General features: G+C 44.3%; 3 long non-coding RNA genes and 1 pseudogene across 4 annotated transcripts; 1 reads left to right on the forward strand and 3 right to left on the reverse strand.

The window, feature by feature from the left end:
- On the reverse strand, nt 1-1,496 carry LOC147519531 (uncharacterized). The gene is made up of 2 exons (XR_015212256.1): nt 1,357-1,496; nt 1-1,274 (listed from the first exon to the last, which is right to left on the reverse strand). It is a non-coding gene; the product is annotated as an uncharacterized LOC147519531 (long non-coding RNA).
- A 12,996-nt stretch (nt 1,497-14,492) lies between these two features.
- On the reverse strand, nt 14,493-15,114 carry LOC147519532 (uncharacterized). Its single transcript, XR_015212259.1, has 2 exons — nt 15,056-15,114; nt 14,493-14,910 (listed from the first exon to the last, which is right to left on the reverse strand). It is a non-coding gene; the product is annotated as an uncharacterized LOC147519532 (long non-coding RNA).
- Nucleotides 14,904-17,010, forward strand: LOC147519533 (uncharacterized). Of its 2 annotated transcripts, XR_015212258.1 has the most exons (3): nt 14,904-15,877; nt 16,021-16,121; nt 16,649-17,010. It is a non-coding gene; the product is annotated as an uncharacterized LOC147519533 (long non-coding RNA). The 2 variants fall into 2 exon arrangements; XR_015212257.1 differs by having other exon boundaries at nt 14,904-16,121.
- A 451-nt stretch (nt 17,011-17,461) lies between these two features.
- Nucleotides 17,462-24,444, reverse strand: LOC147519534 (putative carboxylesterase 2; annotated as a pseudogene).
- Between the last annotated feature and the right edge of the window lie 2,331 nt (nt 24,445-26,775).

Consider the following 26,775-nt stretch of genomic DNA (forward strand, 5'->3'; position numbering starts at 1 on the left):
TTTGACCTCAAAATCATCAAATAAAAGCCGAAACCCTACCTATTTTGCAATATAGCTTAATTTAGCTTGTTTCTTATCTTGAAGTAGAAGTGCCAAGATGTCATGAATGGACCTGCCCTGTGCATCTGCAGATAACTCATTCAAAACAATATTTTCTCCCTCATTTATAACCATAACAGACACCTTATTCTTTAAGCTGCCCACCCTTGTTAATGTTGAGTGCCTTCTTGGATGTTTCGATTGATCTGAGGCACTTCCACCTTTCTTTACTGGGAATGCCTGTGCTGAAAATTTGCTAAGAGTGACAGCTTCCTTTAAATCTGTCTGAACTGAGACATGATTGTCCAGTGCAAACTTTCTGAATACCTGGAGAGCAGCCTGGCTCTATCTTTTAGTAATCAAGGATTCAGATGATCTGTCCACAAAAAGAATCATTGATGGCTTGTTTGCTGGTAAAGTAAAATCAGCATCATTTCCCTCACGTTCCAGCTGCATGATAAATAGTAAGTGGCTTGATTAAACACAGCATAAAAAAAAATAGTAGAAGCCCCTTGTTAACTGCTATAAAACAATATTGATATGGAATAGATAGTGGAACATTTAATATGTGCAAAGCCTCACAAGCAACAAAACAGACCTATGCACGCATGATAGGAAACCAGTATAATCTTCAAATCTTGACTTAGAACAAATGCAACATGAGTGTCTTGAGAGACTGAATGCATGAGTTGCTACCATGGATCCTGAGGGCAAGAATCCAAAAAATAGCTCATGATGGTTGATATCTATTTATATTTATCCTACTTTGTTTCTTGTGGTGTTGTTATTTTCATTCTAACTTTTAAGTGCCCTATGGAATACCTTCATATTCACTTTTCTGTTTCACTTTGAGTAGGCTAACATAGATGACAATGGTCGGTAAAATGATAAATGATCCTACCACAGTAACAGGAGAATGGTGCATGTACAATGCACTTCTAAAATCATTTCCGTCTTTGAGCACTTTTGAACAGTTTGGACATCCAGCAACGTGATCTCTAGCCTCCAGAGATGTAAACAAAAAACTTTCAGTAACCAGACCAAAACTATGCCTCTCAGGTAGCAGGAAAAACTCTCTAGATAGTGTCATAAAGTCCAAAAAGAAAGCTTCAAACTTCTGGAATTCATCAAAGGTACAGGGCATCCTAGCACCACGTAATGTATACTCGGTCTCTGAAGTAGCACTTTGGTTTGCTGAGGCAAATTCACCCACCCAAGGAATTTCACCAAGTCCACTTTCGGCACCACAAGTTAGCTTTTCATTATTAGATCCCTGTTTTTAAGTCAAAAGAAACATTGAATCAGGATTTTCATTACCTGGTGCATTCCGTTCTATATCTGTTGCAAAATCAGTCTCATTGTTACGTGTGATATAAATCTAACAGCCACCGTCTGGTTTTCCTCCCGGCCAGATGCAGGACTTAGATTTCTTTCTCCATAAAAATTTGCTCCAGAGATGATCCTTGCATGTCAAAATAGGAGTTAACAGAAGAAAGAAAAATGCTCTTATGATGATACCGTGAAAGCTAGAGTGTAGAAGGAAGCGCCATCAAGGTCCAAGGGCTGGTCCAAAGAGCTTGCAGTTAGTTTCCTTTTTCCCGTCTTTCCTGTCCTATTAACATTAAACTTAAATGAAACTATATTTAAGTATTTTTTCATATCACTACGGTAAAGGTGTGATTTGGTTTTCCCTTACAAACAGTCACTGGGGGACTGGAATAGGTTATTGCACATATCCAGATCCCCTATCCAGAAGCACGGGTCAAACGTTCGCACATGTACAAATCCCCTATCCAGAAGCAATCATGACTAAAGGTGTACTTGCACATATCTTGACCGTCAGCCACTGGTCACAGCCGCAAGCTACTTGTACAGACTGCCACTCCACATCATTACCGTGTGAGCTGGTGGGTGCTTAACGTTTGACCCGTGTTCAGCACGTGACAGGATATGAGCAGTTCTAGAGAAGAAACGTGGCGCCCCGTTTTTTCGGGATGTGAAAAGACAGGACAGTTGGTTGGAAGTCGTAGGCAGCTAGGGCTGGGGTGTAATCATGATGCCTTGGAAACTGGAGGGGCGGTTGCTCAAAAATTTCACTTGCTCTTTTGAAACTTCATTTGGCTGCTTCGTCTGGTAGACAGAACTACATTACCGCATCATCCTTCAGGTTAGTTCTCTGCCATTTTTGAACCTCTTCTTCTTGTTTTGTACTAAGCCTCTATTCTAGAGTTGTTAGGATACCCTGTTAGATACTAGTAGCTAGACTTGTTAGGGTTAGAAGAGAAAATGTCGGACTCCGATGACACTCGATCTAATGAGGTTCGCGAAGTTTCTCTTGGCTGGGATGACGAAGGTGATGAGAAAGATGAGTCTGTGTGTGAGATGGGTGAGAGTGATGATGAAGGTGAGGCGGCTGAGGGGGCTAGTAGTGAGGAAGATGTGGCTCGATCTGCGTCTGTAGCTGCTGAAGCTAGCACTTCAGGTCGCGGTGAGGGGTCGTCGTTTTCAAGCGGGCTGCCGCCTAGGGCTGTGGATAGACATGCTTTGAGGGCGTTCCCATATCTGATAAAGAAATATGGGATGACCATAAGCAAACTGGAGATCCATGAGCCTGATCAGAACGCTCTGGTTTATAGTGATAGGTACACCCCACCAAATCATGGGGTGATCATTTGTGAGGGACATCTGAGGGCGCACATGACGATACCGTTCTCCCAATTTGGGTTCGCGAAGTTCACGAACCGTTGTGGCAAAAGCGCTGTTCGGTTTTGTGGATAACACGTGGCGATTATTCAAGGTTTTTGACCTATTGAACGCCAGTGGTGAGTACCGAATCGAGGTCGCTAATGTTATCGAGCACTACCTCATAAAGCGATCTAGGTCGCTGAACTTTAGCCTGCAAACTCGAGCTACGCTATCGGGCGTTCTGGATGGTAAGAGTAACGAGTCGTGGGACAAACGACCACTGCTCCTTGTAGACGCCTTCTTGGCTAAGCGGGTTCAGTGTGGACCATAAAATATGCGACTTTACTGGTGGGTAGCAGCGCGTTGTCTGATTAGGTCAACTTGGTTTTGTTGAACTTATACTGAAACTGTTGTCTTGTTGCCTATGCAGATATCCGCCTGAAAAAGGAGTCGAGTCGAGAGGTGATCGAGAAGTTCGCTAGGCTCACGCGAGCTGAAAAACAGGCAAAGCTACCGGAAGTTGCGCATTTCTTCAAAGAGCGCAGAGGACCTGCAATCCGGGAGAAAAGAGAAGAGCAGAAAGCCAGAGCGCGGGGTAACGTGAGTGGGAAGACGTCGAAGAAAGCCGTGATGGAGAAGCGTAAAGAGCAATAACGGTGACGCGGGAAGACAGCAACGAGGCCGCATCGGGGAAGCGACCGTTGGAAGTCTTTGGGGCCTCTGGTCTGAGCGGGGCGGTCGAGAGGACGCTCCTTTGATGTGGACGACGTTCTCTTCGATCCATCAGTATCGACCTGCGAAGGTCTGCGAGGGTGTTGAGACCGATTTGGGTGGTGAAGTGGCTGGCGAATCGGGAAGGGCGGCGCTCGTAACTCGAGGGCGAAGGCCGATGCCCGACTTCGGCCCTAGGTGAGGACGCCGGAGGTTGCCCCGGAGGTCGCTCGACCCAGGGTTGTTGGAGATCCCTCTGGCGAGATGAAAGGAAAGGTTGGTGCAAGAGAGACGGTAAAGGGGCACTCCAAAGATGGGAAAGATGAGTTGAGCGCCATGACGATGTACATCGATGAGGTAACTTGGGAAGAAGCTATGTGAGGAGGTCGGACTGCAGCTACAAGTCCGCACCCATAGCTGCTTGCTTGTTGGAGGGGATGACCCTGGACGGTGATAGGAAGGACCTGGATGCTAAGGAGCTGGAGTCGAACCTGAGGGGGATGGACAAAGCGATGTGCCTGGTGAGTAACCCTTTCGTTCTACTTGACTGTGTTATCGCGTTACATGCTGTTTGTTTGGTAATAACGTGATATGTTGTGTGATCTGTCGCAGCTGATTGCTAGGTACCGAAATTTGAAGACGGCCGCTTGTGCATCTGAACTGGAGAAGGCGGACGTTGAGTCACTAAGGGACGAAGTAGTCGAATCGACCTTGGCGATGAAAGAAAAGAAGAGGCCGAAGGGCCGAACCGAGGCCGAGGCCTCAGCTCGCCGCCGACTCGAGAAGACCTCTGCTGTGAACGAGTCGATCGAGTTGAAACATGAGGTGGAGGCGTTGAGGGGCCAACTAGCCGCGGCGAACACCTATGTTGAACGATGTAAGACTTCCACTCTGCAAGCAAAAGAGGCCTATCTCACCATCTGTGCTGAGGTGGAGGAGCTGGAAAGGAAGTTGAACGACCTGCAGGAGGAGCGGGAACGCCGGACTTTGGGCTTCGCAAACGCCTGAAGATGTCGCCTGTTCCTCGATCGTGTCACCCTCCCTCACCGGGTCCGATGAGCGAAAGTAGCTTGGGTCCCGATCTCCATGTGGTTGGTGTTGAAGGCGGCCAGGGTGTCTTACGGTGATCCAAGCTCGTCTTTTTTTTGAATGTCGCCTCGAAAAGATTTAGGCTAAAAATGTTTAGAACATTTGTTTATTGTATCGCGGTTTATCTTGGGCCTCTCGCCGTAAACAATAGATTTGGTTTCCTAGGTTGACTGGGCATTTCGCTTTTCTTCTTTGTTATTGATTATGATACTTGATGTTTAATTTCTTTGGATTTCCCGAAAGTGTTCTCGAAGACGGTTAATCTAATGGAACTGGGCGCCCCTCTTGTCGTTAGGTCGCCTCCTTGTATGAATGTGAATCTTGTTGCTCTCTCCCTTTATACGGCCTGTGTATAAGAGGAATGTTTATATTTGTAAAGCGTGTGCATCTTTGTTGCGAACTAAATGGTGCAGTCGTTCATCTCGATGAAGGCGCCGAGGCGTTTTGTACTCTGGCGCCGCCCGGCTATAGTCGCGTCGCGTGGCGCGTGTCGGGATAATGGGCGGGAGATATGAAATGATGGGCCGGGTTGGCTGGCGTTTGGTGTCTCGATGCCATAATGGTGTGCCTTGGGAAGAGACGTTTCGTGGGTATAAATACGACCGGTCTTGGGAGAGCAACGACATTTGCTCTTCTTGTTTTTCCTACTGCGGCTGCTCCCCTTCTCACTTGCTTCCGTTTCGCTCCGCTTTCCCTTTTACTCAGGTACGTTTCTCTTTCCTTCGTTTAGATCATGAACGTAAAGGTTACTGGCCGCTCTGATCATCTCTGTTTTGTTTTTTGTGCCCAGCTTTCATTATGGCTCGGTGTTTCCCCTACGTCAGAGGAGAAGGGAGTGTAAGAGCGAGTTCCCCTCTGCTCATGGAGGAGATGGAGTTCTGTCCTCATGTGCATGGGGACCGCGGTAAGAGGAAAGCTGTGGCGTCTGGGGGCAAGAAGAGCAAGCGATCCAAGGGATCAGGTCGCTCTACGGGCGGCATTGTATTCAGTCGCCCGCGTGGCGGAATGCTCCCCCATTTCTTGATGGAAGCGGCGACCGGGGCAAAGGTCGTCCACGTCGCTAGTGAGTTCGCTCCCCTCGTCGGGGGCGTGGGGAGTTTAATTCTACGACGGGGAGAACGGGGGGAAGAAGCGTCTTTGTAAACGCCTCGATTGTAGCTTCCACTCGGCGCCCATAGCGACTAGTCTGCTGAAGGGGATCGTGTTAGATGGGGACCGAGCTAAAGTCGAGGATGAAGACATGGATACGCTGCTGGGGACCATGGATATGGCTAGTTGTTTGGTGAGTGTTTCCCTGTCAACTTCGCCGCTTTGTTGTTTAAGTGATTCTGATTGTGATTTTGTCCTTGTAGTTTCTGGCTGGGTACGATAAGCTCAAGAACGCTGTGCAATGTGCTGACACTGACGTCAACTCCCGGGTCGAGTTGGGATGCTTGCGAGCTGCCTGGGGGGCTGACAAGAGGAAGCCGACGCGCGATGACGACCAAATCACCGTCTTCTTCGATGAGAACGCTAAACCGGTCGCCTTCAATGGTATCGAAAGCTGCAAATGGAGGTAGCGGAAGTCACCGAAAGCACGCAGCTAAGCGATGTCGGCCGGGTTGCTTTCATAAAGCTCAAAGTGCGTATACCACAGCCTGTAGCGAGTATGCCAAGCTGGACGAGAAGTATTGTCACCGGTGACAAAGCGCGGTGCTTTCGGGGCGGGTATGTCGCGTTGTTTTCGCTGGGCTGCGAGGCACATTCTTGACCAAAGCCATAGCTCCTCAAGATAAACATGTGGTTGCGGCTCCGTGATGGTGATTTCTCTTCCTAGTAAGAAACTTAGTTCGTGTTGAAGTGATCTGTCTGTTCTTTGCCCCTACGAGGGTTAAACATTAGAGTTGTGGTTTTTAGGCTTGCCCTGAGCAGTTTGCTTTTATTTGATACAGAGAACTGGCTCCACGAAAGTGGCAGTTCGTTAATTTTCCTTTCTTTGTTCACCGGTCCGATCTGGATTTCCTGGGTAAACCCAGCAGATCGGTGGGTTTGAACTGGTTACCTGAAATATGTTGTATAGTTCCATGGTAATTGTATGCTTAATGTTTATCTTTTGCTTGAATGCCTGTAACTATTACTCTCTTACTTAGTTCATTGGGCTTGTTTCTGAGATGTGTTCTCGTAAAGCGTTATGCTTGTTTAGTATTGCGCGGGAGAGCGATCTAGGAGATGTAAGTGTTTGATTAGCTTAGGCAAAGGGGGAACGTGACCCTGCGAGTTCCTGAGGTCGTGTTGCTCACTGGGAGCATTCTTACGTAGTTGATCTTAGGAGTATAGGTCCTTGATTAGCGAGGCTCAGAGAGGCTATGAGCCTGTAAGCCCCCCGAGAGCGAGCGGCAGAGAGCGTATAGCCCCCGAGGCTGCCCCAGGCGTTCGCTGAGTTGATCCTAGGAGTGTAGGTCCTCAACTTAGCAAGATTCGGAGAGGCGATAAGCCTGTAAGCTCCTGATAGCGTTCTGCTCGCTTGAGAGTGTGCGTAGCTCCTGAGGGCGTGCTGCTCCTGAGAGCGTTCTCGCTGAGTTGATCCTAGGAGTGTAGGTCCTCAACTTAGCAAGATTCGGAGAGGCGATAAGCCTGTAAGGAAGCAGTGCATATGGTGCTTGCGGTGCGAGTGGCGTGGTTTGGAGATGCGAGTAAAACCGCAGTTTATGATAACAATCTTGAGTATCTTACACTTTAGCTTGTAGTAGATGGAAACATGAATTACAATACCAAATGCAACTACTGGTAAAACTGTTTTAGCAAGTATGTGTTCCAAGGTCGTGGCAACAACTTCCTTTCCTGGGTTTTAATCCAATACGCTCCATTGCCAACTACGCGTTCCACTATGTAAGGGCCTTCCCACGTTGGTGCTAGCTTAGAGTCATCTTGAGTTTTCTTCAAAACTAGATCCCCAGGTTGAAAAGATCGAGGATGTACTCGTTTGTTGTAAGATCGCTTTAGGACTTGTTGGTAGGATGCTACTCTGATAGCTGCTAGATCGCGCCGTTCTTCGAGGAGGTCGACCTCTCGAGCTAATACTAAGTCATTATGACCTGACTCGACAAGCTCAGATCGGGTTGTCGTGATTGTCAACTCGGTGGGGATGACGGCTTCTGTGCCATAGCATAAGGAAAATGGTGATTCGCCTGTGCTGGAGCGAGCTGTAGTGCGGTGAGCCCATAATATGTTCTCGAGCTGATTTGGCCATTGGCTCTTGTTCTTTTCGATTTTTTTCTTCAAATTCTCTAGAATGGCTTTGTTGTTGGCCTCCGCTTGTCCATTGCTTTGAGCGTACTGGGGCGTAGAGAATGCATGAACGATCTTCCACTTGGCCAGGAACTCTTTGACTGTTTTGCCCTTGAACTGGGAGCCATTGTCCATCACCAGTGTGTGTGGTAAGCCAAATCTGGTGATGATATGAGTCCAAATGAAATTCCTGACATGTGATTCTTTGACGTGTGCCAACGGAATTGCTTCGACCCACTTAGTGAAATAGTCTGTGGCAGCTAGGACAAAGCGGAAGCCGGTTCTCTTCTGAGGGATGAATGGTCCCATAATGTCCATGCCCCACATGTGGAACGGCCAAGGGCTCGCGATGTTGATCAGTTCGCGGGCTGGCTGTATGATGTTGTGACCAAATGTTTGACATTTGACACACTTGAGGACATACGATTTGGCATCAATCTGCATCACGGGGCGAAGTATCCTTGGGAGATCGCTTTGTGGGCCAATGAGGCGACCTCCGCATGATTGCCACACTCTCCTTCATGAATCTCAAATGAAAATTAACGACCTTTGCTCGGGTGATGTACCTCGGATGAGGTCCCCTAGCGGACTTCGCGGAATAACCTGTCATCACTTCACCAAACAATAGCTCGTGCACGGTGTGGAACCTTTTCGGCTTTGGTACGCTCATCCGGGAGTGTGCCGTCTTTGGATGTATTGTATAATAGGTCGCATCCATGTTTGACTCATCGATCTTTGAGAGAGTGGCAGCGCAGTCACCGATTGCCAAGACATGGTCGGCTTTGTAAAGGCCGGTCGATCGACCACTTCAATGGTCGGTTTGTCTAGGGGGCACAATTCGGTGTTTGAGTGGCTAGGTATGCTAAGCTATCTGCGTGACGGTTCTCGTCACGCAAAAAATGGTGTACCGTAGCTCTGCTAAAAGAAGGAAGCAAATCATTAACAACTTGAAGGTACTTGGAAAGGTTACCTTCGCTGGTAGTGTACTCTTTTGCGATCTGACGAACGACCAGTTGCGAGTCACTAAAGATTTGGAGCTCCCTTACACCGAGCTGGATTGCCGCACGCATTCCCATTATTAGTGCTTTGTACTCTGCTTCGTTATTGGAAGTTGCGAAGTCTATGCGGACTGCTTTCTCTATCATAGCTCCCTCGGGGGATACTAAAACGATTCCGATACCGCTGCCTCCTGGGTTGCTGGAACCATCGACGTAGAGGGACCAGATTATTTTTATGTTCGCTTTTGTGGGTGCGACCTCTGTTTCTGCCTCCCAATTAGGGTCGTCGACTGGAAAATCTGCTAGGAAATCTGCGACGACCTGACCCTTCTGCGACGTGCGGGGGACGAAGTTCATGTGGTGCTTGCCCAATTCTTCTTCCCATATTGCCATCCTAGTGGTCTTATTTTCCTTGTGAAGGATCCTCTTTAATGGGAGATCGCTAAGTACTTTGATTGGATGGGCTTGGAAGTAAGGTCTGAATTTTCTTGCCAAGTATAACAAAGCGAGGACTGCTCTCTCTACGTGGGAGTAATTCCTCTCGGCTGGAGTGAGTGTCTTACTTGTGAAGTAGATCGGCTTTTCTGAATTGTGTTCCTCTTTGAATAGAACCGAACTGATGGCGAAGTCCGACACTGCCAGATAGAGCCCCAGAGTTTCTCCGTCTGTCGGCTTAGTTAAGACGGGGGGTGTTGTGAGGTATTCCTTAAGAGTGGAGAATGCTTGGTGGCATTGATCGTTCCATGAGAACTGCTCGCCTTTTTTTAGTATCTGTAGGAACGGTCGGCACTTATCTGATGCTCTCGATATGAATCGGTTGAGTGCAGCGACCATGCCTGACAACTTTTGTATTTGTTTCTTTGTTTGCGGGTCGGGCATTGTCTAACAACGCCCGAATTTGGTCTAGATTCGCTTCGATACCTCGCTGCGAGACCTGATATTCGAGAAATTTTTCGGAGGACGCTCCAAAAAGGCACTTCTCTGGGTTCAGCTTCATTCCGGTTCGTCGTAGTTTGGAGAACACTTGCTCGAGGTGAGTAAGGTGGTCTCCCGCTTTCTTGCTTTTGACAACCATATCGTCGATGTAGACCTCCATGGTATCTCCTAACATGTCCTGGAACATGTCAGTTACTAGTCGTTGATATGTCAGCCCCTGCATTCTTCAGTCCGAACGGGAGAATATTGTAACAATAAATTCCTTGCTCAGTAATGAATGAGGTCTTCTCCTGATTTTCTTCAACGAGTGGTATTTGGTTATACCCACTATATGCATCCATGAATGATAGCAGCTCGTGCCCACAGGTCTGGTCGACAAGTCGGTCGATTCTGGGTAGTGGGAAGCTGTCCTTTGGAGTTTCTTGGTTGACGTTGGTGAAGTCGACGCACAGGCGGACTGTACCATTCTTTTTCGGAACGGCCACTATATTTGCTACCCAATCTGGGTAATCAACCTTCTTGATGAAACCTACTTGTTTGAGTTTATCGACCTCATCGTTGACTGCTTTTTGAAAACGTAGTGACAATCTTCTAGGTCGTTGTCGAACTGGTTTGGCACCAGGGTTGACGTTTAACCGGTGGCATGCAACGCTAGGATCTATACCAGGGACGTTGATATACGACCAAGCGAACACATCTTTATTCATGGACAGAAAATTTACAAGATGAGCCTTAAGTGTGGGGTCGAGGTTAGCCCGACATACATAGACGAGTTTAGGGTCGTCTTACGTTCCCAATTCACTTAACGCCTTTCTTGATCGGTGCCTTGTTTGCAATGCGTTTTGAGTGCTCTCTGGAGGATTGCACTTTGTAGATGTTGTCCGGTCGATGACTACTCAGCCGTAGTAGCTATGAATGCCGGAGGCGTCTTACGTGGTTACGACAACGTGGTCGAGATGGCGCTGCATTCCGTGACAATGTAAACCGGGTGGTTTTCTTTGGCTCCATTTGGTTGTATGAGAGCGGGTGGGGCGATCGCTAGGCTTTGTTTGCACGTGACGTTCTCCACTCGGGCGACCTCAAGGATTTGCAACGCCGGGTACAACCGCTTTGCCTTGGTGGAGGTCGGGATCCGTCTTTGGTGAGAGGAAGTTCTTGTTGGAGCCCCCGTTACGTTTTTGGTGCGCTGGCTCTCACCTCGACCACTAAGTCTTTGGCCATTGTATAAATTTGGTGGGCTCGTTTACGGTGATGGGAGATTCGGCGATCTTGTTTGTTCGCGATGATCACGGATTTACAATGATGGGCCTCGGTGGTTTGCTTGAAACTCCATCATTCCCCTTGGGCCCGGAAAAGCGGATCACTTGGTGCAAAGTGGGGTGATCGCTGCATCGATGGATCCACCGTCGTCCTAGAATGGCGTTGTAAAGACAACTTGGTATCGAGAATCTTTGAAACTCGTGTTGAAGGCGACCTTGTCTTCGGGGAGCCCACCGAGATCGGGAGTATGATGTCTCCTATTGGGATCGGCCCGGAGCCATTGAATCCGAAGAGGGTGCGATTGGGTCTATGAAGACCGACTTTGGCGAGTTCATCTCTTGGATCGTGTGGTAGAACAAAATATCGCAGAGCTGCCGGGATCTATCAAAACTTCGCTTGGACGGTCCGGTCGGCTGATTTTGCGTGGACCACGAAGTCGCGTCGTTGTCGCGGGGAGGCAAACCTTGTTGAGGTCGGCCTCGAGAAAGGTGATGTCTCATCTGCGTCTGAACTGCGTGGCGTGGAGTGCGCCTGTGAAGAAAAGTTGTAAACTTCATGAAGGGTGCCAACGTGCTGTCTCTTTTCTCGCGAGCTTGAGACGAAATCATCCTGAAGTGTGATCATGTGGATGGTTCGTCATACATACGCTTGAAGCTCTTGATGGCTGACGACGATCTTGACGGGAGCGGTCTCTGGAACGTCCTCTGCTGTGAGGACGACTTTGGAACCGCGGATCGCTATGTCGGGGTGGGGATCTGCTTCGTATTCTGCGGGCCATGAGCTTGTGACGCAGGTCGCCGTCGGGTATATTGGTGTATTGCTTGATGTGTCCCGGCTCAACAACCAGTCCCGCAAATAATGCTTGAGCCCCCAAAGACACGCCGGTCTCATGGCACCTAGCACGTGAAACGCGCGATAGGGGCTGGTCGGGCGTCTGGCGGCTGCCTTATCTCTGGTCGGTAGAAGGCAGCTCGCTTGATCTTCTCTAGTATGTAACTAGGAGATCTGGTGAGTACGGCGAATTTTCGGTCATTGCTTAGTTTGGGTTTGGAGGATTGCCCTTGTTGTCGGGGTCGCTTTTTAGATGATGATGCTACCTCGTAAACCTCTCCTTCTTCTGTTTCTTCTTCTTCTTGGTTCTGATTTTTCAAACCTTCTTGCAACTTGATGTATCTATCAACTCGAGCATACAGCTCGGCCAGCGTTTCTGGCTGTTCTTTCAGGAGCGATCTGGTGAGTGCGGTATTACGGGTGCGGCAGGCGTATGTGAAAGCCACTGTAGCAAATGACTCTTTGAGGCCGCTTTCCATGTCTAAAAGTTCCGTTTTGAACCGGCTTAAGAAGGAGCTGTAGGTTTCCTCCTTACCAAGAGCGAGCTGGAAGAGTGAATTGAGATCACCCTTCTACGTCTGTTGTGGGCGTATTGGCTTATGAAACAGTCGGTGACTGTTGAAGCTTTTTTATTGAGTCCGCCTCGAGGGAAAAGAACCGGTCGAGTGGGCCATCTTTTAGACTTCGGCGGAAAGCTTGATCAGAATGGAGATGGTCGAACTCTGGTGCACTGTAGAGTGCAAGACTTTGAACATACCGGGCTATATGCTGGCCTGGGCATGTGCGGCCGTCGTACATCGGGAACCGTGGTTGGACAAAGTCTGGAGGAGAGACTTTGTGAAGTATTTCAGCAGCAAATGGAGATGCGCGGTAGGTTTTCAGCATCTTTTGCACTATCTGGGTGGAATCTTTCTTTACCGCGTTTTTGTCGAGCCTTTGGCTCAGCTCGTTGATCTGTTGACTAACGTTGATGACGATGTCCTCTGCGGTGACACCTAGTGGGTTCTGTGTATCCACCTGTGCACGTAGTGTGACGTTTTCTTGCCTGAGCTCAGCTATTTGCTCGTTCACTGTCCCTAGTTGTCCTGCTAAAAGGTGGAGTTGAGCTTCGAGGCTTGCCATGCTTCGTGGGCTTGAGAGTTTTGGCTACAAATTTGTTTGGAAATGGTTTGGTTTCTCAACTAATCGAGACCACAGACGGCGCCAATGTAAAGGTGTGATTTGGTTTTCCTTACAAAAGCGATCCACCGGGGGACTGGAATAGGTTATTGGATGAGACCGAGTTCGACTTGAGAGCGAACTGCCTAGGTATCTTACTCTGGGTTGTATGGGGGAGAGTAGAATCAGGTCTGGCGTAGTTCATAGGAGAGGTATTTATAGAGATTGAGAGTGTATCCTTGCTCACCACGTGTAAAGGATCTTCCAAATGAGGGGTGGAGATTAGGATAGCACGTGAGAACTGCCCTCATAGGTTTGCTGTAATGATGTGGAGTGGCAGTCTGTACAAGTAGCTTGCGGCCGTGACCAGTGGCTGACGGTCAAGATATGTGCAAGTACACCTTTAGTCATGATTGCTTATGGATAGGGGATCTGTGTCACTTCCTAGCGTAGTTCGCGTGATACTGCGATCTATCTGTAGCGTTCTACTAGCTCATGGATGCGACCTGTATCCAAAGGTCGATGTGCCATTCCCGCCATGCTAGGCGCGTGCTGGATATAGAATATCACTCCCCTACAACTACCATGGATTTGTGGCCTACTTAATTAGTACCCGTAGTGTTATGCGAAACAACTGATGAAGTTGACGATTCAATATAGCGATACTAATGAATTTGGTTATCTACCTTAAAAGTTTTTAACCTTTGAAACAATATTCACTGCAGATACGACAACTTAATTCTTGTTGCTGGAGGAATCGGGATAACTCCATTTCTAAGCTTATTGCAGGAAATCCATCAATACCTTGCACATATCATTGAAATATAATTGATAGATATTAATGAAAAGCAAAGCAAGGAAATATAATACAAAATGGTGTTTCTTGTTGGGACTGTTTGTAACATTCAACGTGCTGCTTAACATTATGGAAACTTGATCACCTCACATTACTCCATTGTCAGTATATTGTGTTCTAAAGTGGGGCCACACAGAGGCACACATTCAGCTAGGTGCAGGCACGCACCCCACCAGCAAAAGATAGACTTTTAACACAACTCATGCCTCAGTCCTTTATAATGGCACTATCCATGGGAAACGTATGAGATGTTTACCATCTAAGCATACAATTAACATCCCAAAATAGCAATCAAACACATAGCTAAGTTGATCGATCCTTAATTTGCCTTGACCCTAATCAATTAAAAGTACTTGAGCGTACTTGAGCTTATACTCCAACCACACTTGGTCTTACAAGTTGAGCCATGTCAAGTAATTACACATTCACACGTGTAGACAAAATGGTGTTTCTTGTTGGGATTGTTTGTAACATTCCACGACATTGTTGCTTAACATTATGGAAACTTGATCACCTCACATTGCTCCATTGTCAATAAATTGTTTCCTAAAGTGAGGCCACACAGAGGCACACCTTCAGCTAGGTGCAGGCACACACCCCACCAGCAAAAGATAGACTTTTAACTATAGTCGGGCCTCAGTACTTTATAATGGCACTATCCATGGGAAACGTATGAGATATTTACCAACTAAGCATACAATTAACATTCCAAAATAACAATCAAACACATAGCTAAGTTGACCGGTAAAAATAAGCTGACAGAACTTTGGTTAATACAAACTGGAAATATCTTGAAAAGTTGAGCCAGTTGTAGCATAAATTACGTATATCATCACAAATGGATCAAAAAGAAAAGGTGTGCATAAGAACTTCACATACATGTTCTAAACATAAGCTAGAAATAGTGGAACAGTACATATTTACTCAACAGAAATATGTTAGCTAGAAGAAAAAGAAGCTGCCAAAGAAAATCTAAGAAATACCTTCTTCCAACCTTCTCACTAACTCCTCATATGTTTCTCGTAATGAAGAAGTTTGTTGATCTTGAGCCATCTAAGCTTTAGGGTACTCAGCCAGAACCTTAATGCAAAAAATTTGGAAACAAATCAACTATTAAAAATAGAAAAAAGCACAGGGCTATCAGCAACCGCCATGTACAACATATGGTATATCATTATTCACTGTGTCCCTCACTTAGTAGCTTAAGATTAACTTGTAAGCATACCTCACCATACTTGCGTCAGTCGAAAGGATAGCAAGCTCTTTAGTGTGTCCCAATCATTCCTGAACACAAAGAAAACCATCAGCAAAGCAATCGGCTTGCTAGAGACATCGATTCCATATTTAATGTCATTGGTTTTTATAAAGAGAGAGATGAACACAGAATTATAGGATCAGAAACTTACTTTTGATAAGATCAAAAGGTAGATAGGAGATAAAGATAGGGGTCTTCCTCCATGGCACTTTCTTCTCCGAGCTCTTCTCTAATGGTTTTACACTCAACTTTTTGGTTACTTTTTTTTTTCCCTTGTGTCTTATGGGGAGAAACCCAAAATTAAAAGAATGAGAGTAGTAGTTTTATTGTAATGAGAAAAAAAAAAATGAGAAACAGAAGAGATGGGAGAGAAGGGAAAAAAATCGCCCCTTCGTATTCTCTCATTAGACTTTTCTTTTTCTTAACGTCTTATTAAATAACCCAATTATTACTAATTAAATGTCATTTATAGTAAGGCGTACAATTGAGAATGGCGGGAATTGGTTTTTTAATATACTGCCCACATGAAAAGACTGATTGCTCCTATTCAAAAGTGTTAAGCAATATTTTTATTTAAGGAAAATATCGGTACTGAAAATTTATAAAAGCATAAAAATACAAAGTAGTCCTCATTAATAAATATCATGACATCTGATTTTATTATTCATCTAGGGGTATTATATGTAAGAAAAAGACCCGAATGAATTTAAGAGGCCACGATCATTATAGGTTATACTACTAGTAGAGATTAAGCAACTCTTCACTTTGCAGCGGTCCACTAAGGAAATTAAGGTAATCAGAGAAATGGCTAAGAATAAGGCTTCAAACTAAAAGTAGTGCAACACCCTCTTTGTAATATTCTTGAATTTATGCAGTTTGACTAAACAATATTTTGATAGGTAGCTAACTGAGGTATTTATATTTTGCATTTGTAGTGATGTGCTCATTAAGAATTGGAAGAGTTTCAATTTTCAATGCTGCCAACATTTAACGAGCTTTATTGTTGATGGCCCTAGGACATGGCGGGGGTTTTTAGGTAACAAGTCTCGAATAGTTTGTGTTCTATTTACTAATCAATCTATATGAAAGTTAAAGGAACCAAAGTTTAACCAGTGTGTGTAGATGTTTAGTTTACATTGGAAGATTTTTCTCTTTTTTCTATATAATTTGAATCATCGTGATATTTGTTTTCTTAAGTCAATCCATGTAATTGATTGATTTCGTTTGTTGTTTGTTTTTAATTGATGTTAATGGGAATGTGGGATCCTACCTATTGCAGGTTCCAATTTTGTACATATTGAATTGTTACAAGCCAAAATTCATACTAACTTGCTTATAGAAGATTTGTAAAGGCTATATACACTTGATATTGTGATTTGCTAAATAGTTTTGAATGCACACCATTAATCACTTTTGCTATTGTAAAGATTGCCAATCTATTCTTTGACTAGGATGGGTATTAAATGTAGTAATATCATACGTGACCCATGATTGTTTTGGCTTGATTAAGAAGCATTTAATTTGTTCTTTTAGCTGATTATGTGTATTGGATGAAATGTGTAGGTTCCTACTCAGCTACTATACTATTATCATCTAGCTTTCAACATTGACAAGAAATACAAGGCTAGAACCTTAGAAAAGTGTGTGCAGCTAGAAGAGAATGAGTGACTCACTTAACAGGTCAATATATTCTTTTTTTGAGCCAATGCGTGAAGTTGAGGGTTGAAGATGTATGGTTAGTCAGAGACACTTGCACCTTTGCATTGCTGCTCTTACAAATGAATGACTACTCATTTACTTAAGCCGAGGGGTGTTTTTTTTTTCCTCATGCTCTGCTATCTTTATTACAAAGGAAGGATGATTAACTAGATCATTATGTGGTATGTGGTGTCTCTTCAATGTACGCATCTTTGCTTCCTCTGTGTTATGAGTTTGTTAGTTTTCAAATAGAAATCGTGATTAGTCAAGTACAAGCTTTTGTGCTGATGATTTGCCAGATGGGCTCTTGATAAAAACTTTTAGTATTATTTTTACACTTAAGTTTGGTAATGGTTTTAATACTGGGTTGGTATGTACATTGGATTGTTAATGACAGATCTTATATTATAGAAGAGACAATTTAACAATATTTATATGAAACTTATTTTTGACTATGCATTTTGTGTAGTATGTATAACCTGTAAGTTGAGTTAACTGCAACGTATATGTATTACTTAAAGATGCAAATGGAGATGTATCTAGAATTCAATTTGTTTGATTTATCTATAGTATATTTCCTGATAAATGGCACCATCCTATGCACCAACTAGATTTAACAAGCTTGGCCATAGGACGGGCAAATTAGCTAGTGATCACTTGTTTTCGAAAAAATCCTTTAAGGGCAATACAATATACACTTCGCAACATATTAGAACAAATAAGAATGATAACAAAATTTAATATTGCTCATATAGATATTTCTTACTCGGCGAAGAAATCTTCCTAAGGTGGATTGAATAACAGTAGCTAGACAATGGTCCTACATATACATATAATGGCCGGTATAAACCTAGTGTCGGTGGTGGTCCTTTACCCGTCTTCATCTCAAGTTCTCAACTCACATAATTCTTCTCTCAATAAATAAAACCTAACTCTCTCCGTTTGTCTTAGTTAAGCTGAGTTGTTTTGTGTTATGTAACTGAGTCCTAGCAGTTATTGTTATGCTAAGTTCAGTTATTTCTCTTGTTATGCAGTTAGCATTTTTGGTATTTTTAAGAACTAGAGATCACTTCATTGAATAAACAACTTATTCAGCTATTTATTTGTTGTTCTTCCTTCAATATAACACTCCTAGATAGATCAGGAACATAGAGAAACATTGTCATCTTAAAAATGAACATGAACATGTTAACGCATTCACATTACAATAACAGGAAAACAAGTGAAATTAAAACAATTTATTTCAAAGAAGCTAAGTACTATTTCCAACTTAGAAATCACAACAATAGATAAGACAATATTCATTCTAGTGCACTTAGGCTAAGTCCAATGGTTTGGTGCGCTATCCCACCAAACCACAATAGTATAGTGGATAGTGTTAGCGGGTTAACGTTTCCAAAACCAATAGTTTTTTTGACAGCCACCAGTACCAATGGCGTATAGGAAGGATTTTTTTTTTTTTTTTTTGACTCTCCACTCTCCAGCTGCCATTCTCAAAGGCGTGTGGGAAAAAAGATTTAAAAAAAAAATTCTAGCCACCACACAGTGTGGTGTGTGGCTTAAATTCTTCTACCCGCCACTCATACTGGTGTGTAGACTTGATGCTATCTCGTTAAACTGGTGCTATAGATAGGTAAACTTATACCGATAGTGTTGGCGGGTTAGCGTTTTGACGCACCATTGGATAAAAATTTCCGTGATATTTGGTGTTTAATTTGCCGCACCATTGGACTTAGCCTTTACGAAGGCTGCCACACATTTCATCAAGTCTTTAGCTTTCTCACAAGTAGGACTAAAGAGATGGAACACATGATTCTCCCCTTCTGCCTCCATAAACTCCACCACTCCATCCCACCTACTATTTCCCAACATCTCACAATAAAATTTTCTCCTATGTTTCAAAACATCTTTCTCAGCTACACACACTAATACCCTTTTGCACCCCAACCTCGAAAAATTCGGGTCTTTAACTAGATTAATAAACTGGTCATCCAATCCGATCTTCGTAGGACAAATTGCACTCCATAGCGTCCATGCCACTTCCATGCTCCCTTCACCTGCAACTGATTCAGTCCCACAGAAATAAGGATGGACTAAAACAATCCCATTAATCTTGAACCTGTTTAGTTTAGAATATCAAGCTCGAATTGCCATATTATGCGCGATATTAGCCCCTGCACTATTCCCCTACCATGAAAACTCGATCTAAGTCGGCATAGTTATTCAGCTATTCTTCTTCAGATTGAGAAAATACCCACTGAAGCGAAGTCCACGAATCTTCGTAAGCAATGGGTAATGGATGTCTGGTGCTCTTCTATAATCAATCGATACCGCGACAACATTAGCTTCTGCAACAAGTAAGTTAAGATAATTGCGGTATGTTGGAGAGAAGGCAGTTTCTATCACAAATGCACCACCATGAAAGTAAATGAGAAGGGGTAGTTTTGTTTGTGGATCTGTCACTTTGGGTAGATACAATCTAGCTGACAAACCAGTTTCTAGTTGGATAACAACATCTTTTGAGGACACGCCAGTTGTTGGATCAGTTAATGGTGGAATGAATTCAGAGTTAAAGATTCTTTCTTGACGACCATCTTTGTATATACGAAGAAAGAAATGGTGGGAATTCAAATGCTATTTCTTCCTTGTTTGAATCAACCATTGAAGAAGCAGAAGAAAGCAAAAATACGATTCTTTAGAGCAGTGGCGAAGCCAGGACTTTGATCCAAGGGGGGCCTGGTGCAAAACAGTTGGGCCTGGCTATTTTTTAAGAGATTATTTGGTTAACATTTTGTCTTAATTTGCATTGTAATCATGTTACTAATGATTTAGCAGTGTTGAAATGGTCATGTTGTTGCTCTGTTTGAGCATCTTCAATGCATACACTTCATTTAGAGTCCAAAGTGATGTCGTCAAGTTAAAAGATGATGTCAGTTGAAGTCTTGAAAATTATCCACACCAACCCACAGTCCCACACACTATATTATTGTTTTTATAATGAAATTTATCTTTTAGACCCATTGGACACTTATGCTAAAATATTGTGACCACTCTCTACTTGCTAACACCCTACATCTTTCTTCCATATTTGGCCCCTAAAAATGGAGTGTAGTGATACAAAAGTAATAAAATTGGTTGTTTGCACATGTGGCAAGTTAGGGCAGCAAGTATGGAGTGACACTTGATAAAGCAAATCAAACTCTATATTTGACCCCCAAAATAGAGTGTGGTGAGTTGTCTACTTGATATAGAGTATGGGTTGGTGCGAAAAATTTGAGCTGCCCACTCAACACGTAGGACTATAGAATAGCATTGAAGACAATGCTCTAAGTATTATACTACTACTCTTTTTTTGTCATTTGTCATAAGTTCAAGGGGTTGCACATAGCTCCACCACTGCTTGAGAGGGTATGATTGTATAAAGGCGGATAACAGGAGGATCTTTGTTTGTAAAATTTCGGAAAATAGGGATACTGTAATTCGAAGCCAAACCTTGAATTGGGTACATGACCCGCTCTGAGATTATGGGGCCCAAGGCGAACCCTTAAAAGGGGGCCTAAATAACCTATTGTTTATGCTACAAAAGTATTTTAAATGCCTAATATGCACCCAAATTTATTTGGTAAACTTGGTTGCTACTTTAATCTCCCCTACAATTAACTCAGGATCAACTCTTTTTGGGGACCTTATATATTATTATTGGGCTTTTACTCGGGGGCCCTAGACGGCCTTGCCCCAGAGCCAGCCTTGATTGGGTAGTTGGTCACTTGGTATTTGGTCTACCAATAAAAACCCACGTGCATCTCAATTAATAAAAGGGTTTCCCCCTAGATGGGAAATTAGGGTCTCCTCTCCAAATACACACACAAAAAAATCAAATTGGGTTGACAGTGTATTTAGAGGGGTAATACTCGTTAACCCTTAATAAAAAAAAACAAAATATTGATTTTTACTAAGGGTAATACTCAATATTTTGTATTTTTTTATTAAGGGTTAACGAGTATTACCCCCTTTTAGAAAATAATGGATTATCAATGGAATCTCTTTTCACATATGAAAGGATAAAAAATTCGTATGAGAAAAAGAAAGAGAGAAAAGCAAGAAACATTGGCCAAGTGATATGATATAATATTTTATAGGAGGAGAGGGCAAAAGAATGCATTCCTGCCCTTAATTACTCTAGTTGCGGCACCCCCTAGGAATTGGAAGGGATGTTGGTAATGCTTGAAATGATGTGGGTGAGCCGTTTCATTGGTTCAAGCACAATGTGTTGGATACGGGGTTTGAGAGGTGCTTGTACTTAATTTTATTGTAAACAATTAAACATTACATCTTTAGGATATGGGTGCAAATTGGTTCGGATAAAACCAAATTGGACGGGATAAAGCCCAAATTTTGGCGGGATTGGGCTGCAAATAGTTTTCAATGGGTTGTCGAGGGATTGAGTTGGAAAGTGAAATAGGAAAAAAAAATGCCTATCATATGTAAGGGAGTAATATTCTCATTAAAGAATATTAAGCACGCGTTAAGCATAAGTAGAGATTGCAACGTACTCAGGATATCATCCTCCAAGATCGACTAGCGAACAGCTCGCTTCATGTAGGTGGTACACTTCAACTCGCTCAAGAATGTTCCAAGACGATTGAACGACCTAGTGCAGAACGCTTCGAATAAAGACATTTTCCCTAATCCAAGGGTAATCATTACTAAAGCTTTACCTGTACTTCCAATTACTGGAAATTATGAACTACTGCACCCACTACCAATGATCACCGCATTCCTACCAAAACCAACCTAACACACATTCATAATCTCCACCCTACATATGTACAAGAGAATACACGTGTCTCGAAGATCAATACTCTCTTATGCCTATAAATACCACTTACATGGACTACGTGAGACCTGATTCTTCTCTTCCCCCAGAATCAAGAGAAGATACGTAGGCAGCTCGCTCACCAGCGAACTCGGTCTCTCCAAAACCTATCCCCATTCTCCTACAACCTGTATATGTAAAGGTTGACAAAAATACGCCTTTACATTGGCGCCGTCTGTGGTCTCGATTACTTGAGAAACCACTTTCATACAAATCAAAAACCAAAAACCAAAAATCTCAAGCCCACGAAGCATGGCAAGCCTCGAAGCTCAAGTTCAAAGCATCGCAAACCAGCTCGATTTAACAAATGAGAGCATTTCCTTGCTCCGACAGGAAAATGCTGCTCTTCGCGTACAAGTAGAAGCACAACAACAACCAGCTGGGAACATCGCTAAGAACGGCATCAATGAAGTTAATCAGCAGATTAACGAATTATTGCAAAGGATCGGCCAAAGTGCAGTGAGAAAAGACGCAACCCAGATCATCCAGAAAATGCTCAAGACGTACCGAGCATCGCCATTCACTATGGAGGTGCTAAATAAACCTCCCCTCAAGATTTCGTTCAACCACGTTTTCCGATGTACGATGGCAGCACGTGCCCTGGTCAACACATGGCTCGCTATATTCAAAGCTTGGCACTATATAGTGCACCAGAGTTCGATCACTTCCACTATCATTTGTTCCCCACCAGCCTCAAAGATGGTGCACTCGATTGGTTTTTCTCACTCGAGCCAGACTCGATAAAGACCTTCGAGCAACTTACCGATTCATTTGCTAGTTCAGTACGTGCATAATATATGTAAGAAAGCTGATCTGGATTTGTTATTCCAACTTTCACTTGGCGAAGATGAAACAATTCGTGAATTCCTAGGTCGGTTCAAAGCCGAAGTATTGTGCATGGAAGCAGGTCTGAAAGAGTCTTTCGCCACCTTGGCATTTTACAACGCTTGTCGTGTGCGCAACACAGTACTCACCAGATCGCTGATGAAAGAATGCCCCGAGACTTTATCTAAGTTGTACGCTTGAGTCGACAAGTATATAAAATTGCAGGAAGGCTTGAAGCGCCAAGGCCTACCAGAAGAAGAAGAGGTCGTAGCAATATCAGATGGCCCCCCAGCTTCCAAAAAGCGTCCCCGACAACAAGAACGAAAGCCGAGAAATAGAATGAATAATGACCAGAGAGTTCACTGTCCTGACACGCTCTCCTAGTTACATCTTAGAAAAGATCAAGCGAGTTTCATATTTCCAACTTGACGTGCGGCAACCAGCGGACCGACCTGACAAACCGTACTGCGCGTTTCACAGAGCCAAGTGTCATGAGACCGATGCATGCTGGGGGCTAAAGCATTACCTCCAAGACCTCATTGAAGCTGGACATATCAAACAGTACACCAACATTGCCGATGACGATTTATGCCATAAGCTCATGGCTCACCGAGTGCGCAGTAGATCTCCACCTCGCCAGGAACACCACAAGGCTTAGGCTCATTCCTGCAGTAGAGGACGTCCCAGAGACCGTTCTCGCCATGAACACTGTCAACATTCGTCAGATCGCGACAATGACAGAACCATCCATATGATCACTTTCCCAGATGATTATGTAACATCTTCCAGAGAGAAACGAAGGCGTGTCGGCGCCCTTCACGAAGTTTATCATTTTTATTCACAAGCTGCACATGCCCCGCGAAGTTCAGGTCACAACGCAGGGGATATCACTTTCACAGAGACCAACCTCAACAAGGTTTGCCTCCCTCACAACGATGCACTTGTCGTTCATGTCAAGATTAGCGACTGGACAGTCAAACGCGTCTTGATAGACCCTGGTAGTTCGTGCGATATTCTGTTCTACCATACCATTTAAGAGATGAATTTACCCAAATCAGTCTTTATAGATCTCTCCTCTTTACAGGTTCAATGGCTCCAGAGCGGACCCCATTGGTGATACCATACTCCCAGTTTCTGTGGGCTCATGCGAGGATAAAGTCAATTTCAACACGCGTTTCAGCATCCTGGACATTAAGTCATCTTATAACGCCATATTAGGACGGCATTGGATTCATCAAATGCAAGCTGTTCCGTCAACATTGCATCAAGTTCTCCACTTCCCATGCCCTAGAGGTATGATGGAGATTCGTAGCAATCAGCTCGAGGCTTATCATTATAATCAAATCCTCTCAGCAAGCAAGACAGTTGACCTACCAATCCACACAAAGAGCGAGCCCACCAGCTACACAATGACCAACGACCTAGTTGCCGAGGTCAGAGCCAAGATAGCAACACAGCACACTGGGGGCTCCAGCAAGAAGGTCTAGTCATCTGTTCCAAATCCAGAAATCAATCAAACCATTGTTGTTCAACCAAGTAAAATCCCAGAGGTCGCCTCAGTTGTTGTTGCTCCACCAGTCAAGATCCCAGAGGTCGCATCAGTTGTTGTTGCTCCACCAGTTAGCACCACAAAACTCATGTCATCATGTTTCGCTCATTCAGTACCAATTCTGAAGGTCACTCCAGTCCTTGTTGTCATGACCATAGAGGCCACCCCGGCCCCTGTTGTCATCGCCACAGAGATCGCTCCAGACCATGTGGTCAGTTCCACTCTCCCTCAGATCGACAAAGTATCTCCAGAGATTAATCCAACTGAGGAAGCATCAGCATCAAAGACAATATCTCAACATGCAGACAGAGAGCGAGTGAACCTAGGAACGGAAAAAGATCCTAAGTTTGTATATGTAGGGGCTAACCTTGATCCCACACTTAAGGCCCAACTTGTAAACTTTTTGGCCATGAATAAAGATGTTTTCGCTTGGTCGTATGTCGATGTGCCAGGAATAGACCCTAATGTTGCGTCTCATAGATTAAATGTGAACCCTAATGCTAGACCAGTTCGTCAACGACCTCGCCGACTATCCTTGCGATTCCAGAAAGCCATCAATGATGAGGTCGACAAACTTAAGCAAGTCGGTTTCATCAGAAAAGTAGACTATCCAGACTGGATCGCCAACATCATCGCAGTTCCAAAAAAGAATGGCACAGTTCGCCTTTGCATCGACTTCACCAACGTTAATCAGGAAACGCCAAAGGATAGCTTCCCTCTACCTCGCATTGACCGACTTGTGGACCAGACCTGTGGCCATGAGCTCCTCTCTTTCATGGATGCGTACAGTGGTTACAACCAAATCCCACTCACTGAAGAAGATCAAGAGAAAACGTCATTCATCACAGAACAAGGAATCTATTGGTACAACATTTTCCCCTTCGGCCTTAAGAACGCTGGCACAACTTATCAGCGTCTCGTCACTGACATGTTCCAGGATATGTTAGGTGACACCATGGAAGTCTACATCGATGACATGGTCGTTAAAAGTAAGAAATCAGAAGACCACCTCACTCATCTCGAGAAAGCATTCTCCAGGTTGCACCGAACTCGAATGAAGCTTAACCCTGAGAAGTGCCTCTTTAGAGCGTCTTCCGGGAAGTTCATTGGATATCAAGTATCACAGAGAGGGATCGAAGCTAATCCAGATCAAATCCGAGCGTTCTTGGACATGCCCGATCCCCAAACAAAGAAGCAGATTCAGAAGTTGTCAGGAATGGTTGCTGCACTCAACCGATTCATATCAAGGGCATCAGACAAATGTCGACCTTTCTTGCAACTTCTTAAAAAGGGTGAACAGTTCTCGTGGAACGATCAATGCTACCAAGCGTTCTCCACCCTCAAAGAGTACCTGACTACTCCCCCTGTCTTGACCAAGCCTAAGGATGGCGAAACGTTGGGGCTATATTTAGCAATATCAGACTTTGCCATTAGCTTGGTTCTTTTCAAAGAGGAAAACAACTCAGGGAAACCAATCTATTTTACAAGTAAGACGCTCACTCCAGCTGAAAAGAATTATTCGTACATTGAAAGAGCAGTACTCGCATTGTTATACTCGGCAAGAAAATTCAGGCCCTACTTTCAAGCACATCCAATCAAAGTACTCACCGACCTTCCTTTGGAGAAAATTCTTCATAAGGAAAATAAGACAACTCGCATGGCAGTATGGGCCGAAGAACTCGGAGAGCATCAAATGGAGTTCGTCCCTCATACTTCTTAAAAAGGTCAGGTCGTGGCAGATTTCCCGTCGATGACCCAAATTGGGAACCAAAATAGAGATAGCACCCACAAAGGAAGCTACCAAGTCAGTATGGTCTCTCTTTGTCGGCGGTTCTAGTAACCCTGGAGGAAGTGGAATCGGAGTCATTTTAGCATCCCCAGATGGAGCCATGGTCGAAAAATCAGTTTGCATCGATTTTGCGACTTCCAATAACGAAGCGGAGTACAAAGCGTTAATTATGGGGCTTCGCATGGCACTGCAACTCGGTGTAAAGAAACTTTAGGTCTTTAGTGACTCGCAACTGGTTGTTCGCCAGATTGCAAAAGAGTACACTACCCACGAAGGTAACCTCTCTAAATACCTTCAAGTCGTTAATCAGTTACTTCCTTCTTTCAAGAAAACCACTATACACCACTTCTTGCGTGACAAGAACCGTAACGCAGACAGTTTAGCTTATTTAGCTACTCAGACTCCGAACTGCGCCCCTAGACAATTACTAATTGAGGTAGTTGACCGACCTGCTTACCAAGTGGACCATGTATTAGCAATAAGCGACCTGTGCCCACTCTCTGAAAATCAGATGAGTCAAACATGGATGCAGCCCATCATTGAGTACATCCAACACGGCATGCTCCCAGAAGAGCGTACCAGGTCCAGACAAATCCTATATCAGGCACGACGTTACTACATGCTCAATAACAAGTTGTTCAGAAAGTCTGCTGGCGGCCCTCATTTGAGATGCATAAGCCCAGAACAAGGCCAACTAATTTTTGCTGAGATTCATGAAGGAGAGTGTGGAAACCATACGGGAGGTCGCTCTTAGGCTCATAAAGCGATCTCCCAGGGATACTTTTGGCCTCACATGCAGATCGACGCCAAAGCATATGTACTCAAGTGCGTCAAATGCCAGACCTTTGACCACAACATCATACAACCAGCTCGTGAGTTTATTAACATCGCAAGCCCTTGACCATTTCATATGTGGGGTATGGATATCATGGGACCATTCATCCCACAGAAAA

The sequence above is a fragment of the Coptis chinensis genome, chromosome 2 (assembly GCF_015680905.1).
Source record: "Coptis chinensis isolate HL-2020 chromosome 2, ASM1568090v1, whole genome shotgun sequence".
Taxonomy (NCBI): domain Eukaryota; kingdom Viridiplantae; phylum Streptophyta; class Magnoliopsida; order Ranunculales; family Ranunculaceae; genus Coptis; species Coptis chinensis.